The following is a 5,982-nucleotide window of genomic DNA, read 5'->3' on the forward strand; positions in this document are numbered from 1 at the left end:
TCACTCTACGACAGTGCACTAATCATCTCCTTCCTACAACATTAACGCCAGCCAAGCATTCATTGGACCTTTTCCGTGATTTGCCCTTTGAGGTAGTGAACAGCCTTGATAACAAGTCATCTTTTTTTAGACAGAACATTTTACAAAACTGGTTTGTGGTCCGTGTTCAATAGGCTTGTGAGATTCAGTTTTATCACATGGCTAGCAGATTCAGATGGGCTGATGTGTGAATCAGATATGAAGTGTGAAGTTATTGCTTAAAGGAGATTATGCCTTAAATGTTAAGGTTGATTGCTGAAACAGTTAGCATTGGTCTATTTCAAAAAATAACCACCAGTGACAAAACCGTTGCGAAAGTGTCAGACGTGCGAAACCTGCAGTTTCTCAATCATCTCTGTAAAGTGCATTTTTGTGCACAAAGCCTAATGGGAAATGTCAGAAATTATAGTAACATGAAATATCGCAAAATGTTTAAAATGTGTAAAACTTAGAAGAAACGTGACCAAGTGCAGCAACAGGCCTAGTGAATAAGTCAGGACGTACGCATATTGCTTATTCTCTTTGAGTTGGAGAGATGGAAATATCAATATCTTTGTGGAACGATGGAGACTGTAACTTTTCCTCAACTTAACAATGGTAAATGTCATGTTTTCCCATTGTGTTTGTTATTTGTTTGACATTAGACTGGCACGTCATCATGTTACACGGTCTCATTCTGAAGTAGCACCTGACTGAGGTTAGTGCCAAAAACTGTTTCCCAATTTAACCAACTATTAATATTCGCGCAACAGTAGTGGATAGAAATGCGTAGTAATTCATATTTACTTTTTAGACATTCTGAAAATTTGCTACAAATTTGCCTTACATTTGGATGGGAAATTGACTAGATGCCGCCTCTAGGAAAGGAAGGAAGCCCGAAAATCCCAACCCAAAGGAAAGTCACATTGTATTATCCAAGTTAGAAGCTCAACAGGTAATTTTACTTTTTGTCTTAGTGGCAATTTTCAATGTTATTGTCCTAAGGAAATATTAAGGCTAAAATGAATTATGTTTGAAGGACATTGGAAATGTCCACAGACACCATGTCCACATCAACAAGTGCTTCATCTAGCTCTTGAACTATTAATGCTGTCCTCCTAACCCATATGCAAAGGGGAGAGGGGCCTTCAGTGAGACAAGATAGGATGCATCCAAGGAGTCATGTTGCCATTCTTTTCGTCCTACGATACGGAAGTGGTAACACAAATTGAGATCTGAGAGAAGACGCAACACATTTCAGAGTAATTGTAAGGTTTTAGTGATGGTCTTTTCTTTAGTCAGCTTTTGTAACATAAGTCACATTAAGGATCTGAATACTTTTCTTGTGTAATAAGGTTATATTCTGGAAGTGGCAGCCATGCTGTCAACCAAGGCTCAGCTTTAGATTGCCAAAATGGTTTGGCATTTTTCCATCCCTATGACAAGCCAGGCCGTCGGGTTGGATGTCAGGTGTGGTAGTGCCAGACTAACTGGAGCCTGGGTGCCAGAAACTTATTATGTTGACAAGTTGAGGAATTAACACACACACACACACACACATACACACACAAACACACACAAACACACAAACACACAAACACACACACACACACACGCACACACACATTAATTGGCCCCAGCTTTGAAAAGGACGCCGAGATGAAATTACCTGTTTTTGATGCAGGGACCTTTTAAAGCAAGAAAGGTGTTAAAACCACACATCAAAAGGTAACATTATTAACTGAGTGCAGTGAATAAAGGCATAATAACAGCTCAGACCCAAGCTAATTATTTGAGTTAGTCAACTTTTCTCCACTGAGCAAAATAGATGCCTTTTATTTTCTGCACTCAACAACAAACAGCTGAGGGCACCTTCTCACAAAGCTTTAACGTTCATATTGTATATTTCAAGGCTTCTCCATAAAACAAAGGTGTCTTGATCCATGGCTTGCATCTCAGATTCATAAATCACACAAAAAAAACATTTTCATGTCACGGCTGCTTTGTTCTTTCATAAATCTTCAAAGAAGAGAAGGTACATTATTCCATTTTGAACATTTTATGGAGGCGAGCTTTTGTTTCGCAAGAAGGAACACATTAGCTAGGAAGAATGATCTGGATTGTCTGATTGGCTCATTGCCTCATTTCTCTTCTTGGTTTTACTTTTATAAGATTTGACATCTTCAGATATTTCTTCCTAAGATTAAGGTTTCAAGGGTTTGGTTAAATCATTTGGATTGGATTGAAACTGACTGGTATTGTCGGTAGCGTAGCTGAGAACTACTGATTACACTTTGATGAACTTTGGGTAAGCACCTTCCGTTCTACATTTATCTACAGTGTGTTCTGGCAGTTTCAGGGTAACATTTAACAGAGGGCTACGTTATTTGTTTTTTCATCAACGCAGTGATGCAGTTTCTTACACACACACACAAAGTTCTCACTTTAATATCTAGTTCAAACAAACCAAGTTCTCTCATAGTGTTTTGGCCCAGAGGAGGACCACGTCACTGTTTGGTGAAGTCTTTTGTCTAAAAAAAAAGTAACAAGAATTGGAGGTCTCTTGTCAAGATACGATTAAGGAAGAATTGTATTTGTGATGCAGGCCTAAATAACAAATTCAGAGTACATTTATTTGATTAGGTTTTGTTTATTAGATCAACATTGTGTTGGACTGAGCGTTATTGCCAATGCAGATTTCAACAATTATATTAAAATTCTATAATTCTGTGTAGTAGAACATGTGAGAGAAAAAGGCATACTTTACTACATACAGTATTTGGATACCACCATGCAGGACATCTAAAGAAGCTAGCTAGTACAGGCTTAACATACTTACCATTTGGTGACAGAAGTCCAGCCTAAGGAAGCAGTGCATCTTCCCTGTCTGGGAATGTCCATTTACTATACTCTTGATTATCACTCTTTACACTGACTGAGGATATGACAAGTGAAAGAAACTTTCTTCCTCATTATTCAAGTCCCATTTATATTTCAGTTTATATTCCAGTCAATCAGCTTATATTCAAATCCAGATTCTCTATCCTACTGACTTGTGCTCTATGTGAGTAAAATATAGTGCCAATTCAACTTAAAAACACAAGATTATTGATGTTTTTCTCTTCTGTTCCTCAGACATTTGAACAAGGAATATCCCATATGGTGCCTGCAGTGATATGAAATATGCTATTTATGCAGATAATTGTATAATGTATCTTTGCCACAGTGTGCCTAGGTTTTTGCTAAATTAATTGCAATATGCCTTATCCACTTTCCCTGTACGGCAGGGTGTTGGTGGTATTTCATTTTCAGGTTTTTACATGGATGAATGTTCGGTTCTGAAGTGGAGTCGTAAATTAGCTCATATTATCATTAATTAGAGAGTTAAAGGTTAATCTCAAACATAATTAAAGGTTAAAGTCTACAAGAAAATCATCTTCCTGGAGAGACATTCCACATGTCTGTTTACTTGTTAAAAGGTCCCCACTTAAAGGACTATTCATGCTCAGTTGATTTTTTTTTCAATCAAATTACCCTGGTTCTGCCATCATAATTATTTATAAGTCATTATACAGTGGGGCTGGAAAGTTTGGGCACCCCAGGTAAAAATTTGTATTAATGTGCATAAAGAAGCAAAGAAAAGATTGGAAATCTCCACAAGGCATTAGATGACAGATTAGACATTAATTTGTAACCATACACTCCCTCAGCTGCCATTCTAGGATTTTTCAAGTGGGATGGCACAGCGGGGACCAATAATAAGTCAGGTGGGGGCAAAGAACATTCTATCAGAATGCAAAATCGGCTTCAAAATATAGGATATTAGACATCACATTCAGTATTAATTTCACTTGTTTTTATTTAAAAAAAATTAAATATCAGAATACACATTTCCTATAGGCTCAGTCTGCCACTTCAAAAAAAATAAAAATAAATAAATAATCCAGTGCTGGTTCTATGGCATCAGAATTTTGGATAGTCATCATGGAAACATTAATTGGTCATGTGACAAGGGCTGGGGAGATTGTCCGAACAGGCAGCCAATGGCAGTACTCTGATCCAATAGAAATCACAATGGTGAGATTGACAACCCCTTCTGGACCCGCCCCCGGCTCTAAATGAATGAGGGTGAGCTTCCCTGGCTTTACAACATTTATACCAAGCATTACTTGAGGAAGACTCAAGGGATCAAAGATTCCAGTCTCTCGAGCTACAGACTGTTCCCGCACGCTTTAGATCAGCTGAACGGCTAAAAGCTGCCGTGGATCAGCCTATGGCTAGAGCTCCTCCCAAGGACACCATCACAAAAAAGTTATGCAGTTTCAAGTTCAGTTTCAACAGAATTATCTCCCGCTTGAGATTCTGTTGTACTGTAATATTCTTTTGTATTGCAACTGGATTACAGATGAGCAGTGCTGATTTGCATCTTTTTTAAAGGCGTTTAAAAAGGCACAGTGCCGAGGCGCCGGGATAGCTCAGTAGGTAGAGAGGGCGCCCATGTATAGATGTTTACTCCTTGACGCAACGCACCTGGGTTCGACTACGACCTGCGGCCCTTTGCTGCATGTCATTCCCCCTCTCTCTTCCCTTTAATGTCTTCAGCTATCCTGTCAAAGTAAAAGCCTAAAATGTCTGAAAAAATAATCTTAAAAATAAGAAATAAAGACACAGTGCGTTTAGAATGTCCAATGCATCATGCATATTTGTTCAGTACCCTGTGCCACATCTATAACAGATCAGCTGGGACCTTTAGGATTTGCATATACCTGTACCCAGCGGGACAGAGGACACCCTCACCATGATTAACATGGCCACTAACCATTTACTTTTCATTAAAAACTTTTTTTTTTTTTAATTTAGCACAGCTTTAATTGCAGTGCAGACCTATTTCTTCAAAGCCTCCTGATCTGAGCGCCCACTGTGGGTTGGGCGATACAGACCAAAAATCATATCTCAGTCTTTTTCGGCTGATTGGCGATACACAATACACAGTATTTCTTGATATTTTCTACAAAGTGGGCTAAATGGTTCAAAGCCACATGTAGGGTTTCCTACTCTGTTTTAAAACATGCAGCTGCAAAATATCTGAGTGAAAAATTATAAATAAATAGACTATATTAGATAAAATCAGGCCTATCTCTGACTCTGAGAATGATCCTTCAGCTCTTTTCAACAACCGACTGATTGAGAGAGAGAGAGAGAGAGAGAGAGAGAGAGAGAGAGAGAGAGAGAAAGAGTGAGAGAGAGAGACAACCAGCACAACAAAACTTAATATCTGTAATATCATCTCCCCACAGTTTACTCTGCCTTCTCATTTAGTCCTTGACTAGAGACAGAGAGAGACAGAGAGAGAGAGAGAGAGAGGCTCATAGACGAGAGTATGTTGGCCGACAGGACAAAACACAAGCAAGTTAAGAAACCAACTTCAGTAATTTACACATCATTCAGCAAACGTGCTGCAAATATAGAAACGATGCAAAAAGAAAAGCACACAAACTCTGAAAACAAATGTAACAAAAGAAAGCTGCATCCCGATCACACAACGGAAGAGAAGGCCTCTAGAGGGAGCGCTCAGTGGAAAAGTTTGATCTTTGCCCGGAGAGAGAGAGAGAGAGAGGAGAGAGAGAGAGAGAGAGAGAGAGAGAGAGAGAGAGAGAGAGAGAGAGAATGAAAACATGTTCAATCTCAGAACGTTGTGCAACGGTGTGCAACTGCCTTGAGATCATAAACTATAACTATTAAGTGTTCTCTCGTTTGGTGGGGGGTGTCTCGGCTCAGGTCACAGGTAAAGATCCTCAATCAGCCGATATGTGTCTGTAAACTTGTGGTTATAAAACGTTTTATTACCACGAGTTTACGGACATGTCTCTCACGACTCAAAACATTTAAAACTGCATCGGCGGATAACCTTGACGTGGTTTAAGCCATATCAGGGCTGCTGTTTTTCTGGGTTTGTATGCTTTT

The 5,982-nt window shown here is 39.1% G+C and overlaps 1 long non-coding RNA gene across 1 annotated transcript; it reads left to right on the forward strand.

Moving 5' to 3' along the window:
* The first annotated feature begins 487 nt into the window (after positions 1 to 487).
* Positions 488 to 4,671, forward strand: LOC116697915 (uncharacterized). The gene is made up of 3 exons (XR_004334079.1): positions 488 to 498; positions 1,515 to 1,519; positions 4,474 to 4,671. It is a non-coding gene; the product is annotated as an uncharacterized LOC116697915 (long non-coding RNA).
* The last annotated feature ends 1,311 nt before the right edge of the window (positions 4,672 to 5,982 follow it).

Source organism: Etheostoma spectabile, chromosome 11 (genome assembly GCF_008692095.1).
Source record: "Etheostoma spectabile isolate EspeVRDwgs_2016 chromosome 11, UIUC_Espe_1.0, whole genome shotgun sequence".
NCBI classification, from domain to species: Eukaryota; Metazoa; Chordata; class Actinopteri; order Perciformes; family Percidae; genus Etheostoma; species Etheostoma spectabile.